The 1,164-nt window shown below is 51.5% G+C and overlaps 1 long non-coding RNA gene across 1 annotated transcript; it reads right to left on the reverse strand.

Moving 5' to 3' along the window:
• Window positions 1-268: 268 nt before the first annotated feature.
• On the reverse strand, window positions 269-1,164 carry LOC142067315 (uncharacterized). The gene is made up of 2 exons (XR_012663984.1): window positions 1,059-1,164; window positions 269-941 (listed from the first exon to the last, which is right to left on the reverse strand). It is a non-coding gene; the product is annotated as an uncharacterized LOC142067315 (long non-coding RNA).

Consider the following 1,164-nt stretch of genomic DNA (forward strand, 5'->3'; position numbering starts at 1 on the left):
CAGCCAGTTTCCTTGAGGCGTAAAGCTCACGACCTGAGAATTTGTGGCACTCCACAAAAGGAAATATAGGCTAAACTTCTGAAACATTTCCTAATGTTGACGTCTTTCAAGCGGTGGAATTGTCTCCCCAGGGACACGTGGATGCTCCACTCCTTGAGTCAGGGAGACAGGACCAGACAACGCACAGAGAGACGTATTGTTGGGAACCTTATTGCCCCCGTCCCCAGGAGAGACAATGAGGGGGGAGACAGGAAATAAATTAGATGACTTGAATCATTTCCAGCTCTAATTGCTATGATCTTGCAGTAGTTTTCCCAGCCCCAAGTATAACATTAACCATCAAAGCACGATTTCACCCACGGTCAATTAAACCAGGATTAATCTGGCCTGACATCACCAAGTAAAATCCGTCCTGGACTCAGGGACACCCCGCTGAGAAGAGGCAGGAGCCAGACAGGGGCTCCATGGGACAGGCAGAAGCTGCTGCCTTTGGAGGTGGACATCTCCAAGCATGTTCTTCCCCTCTGCTGGCAGAGGGCACAAAGGGCAGCGCAGCAACTGTATGATGTGTGTTTGCCTTTCCTCACCTCGTTGATGCACTAGTAGGGTCCCTGGGCCTTGCTGCTGGTTGGGGGGTTTGCTCCAGAGGTCAGGTAGAGACAGCCAGCTCTGCAGGCTGATGTGTGCCGCCTTGCAAGGTGGCAGGCTACCTCTTCAGGTTCAGTGGCTGCAGATGTTTTCCTCTGTCCGGTTTGCCCCTGCCCTCCTGGTCCTCTGACGTGCAGTTCTGGGAAGCCCATCAGGGATTCAGTGTCTGGAGCTGCATTTCTGAATGTCGAGCTCCACAGGGTGGAGGGCAGAGCAGGGTACAGCTCTCCTACAGCAGATCTCCTATGGCTGCAGCCATCCTCCTTGAAACGCCTTTCTCTTCCTCCCTGATCCTTGAAAAAAGGGGTTAACCAAGCCATTTGCTAGGTTTTAAATACCAAGAAATCAAATAACGAGAAATCCTTGAGAAGACACAAGGATTTAAAGGATGTGGCAGTAACCAGACAGACCTGGAGGCTGTGGTGGGGTGAAGTCCTGGCTTGCCTGGCTCAATGTAACTTGGTAGCAAGGCTGGGGAGAGCATGCAGAGTTCATGCCTCCTTGTTTAGTGCTTTA

This window comes from Phalacrocorax aristotelis, chromosome 1 (genome assembly GCF_949628215.1).
Source record: "Phalacrocorax aristotelis chromosome 1, bGulAri2.1, whole genome shotgun sequence".
In the NCBI taxonomy this organism is placed as follows: domain Eukaryota; kingdom Metazoa; phylum Chordata; class Aves; order Suliformes; family Phalacrocoracidae; genus Phalacrocorax; species Phalacrocorax aristotelis.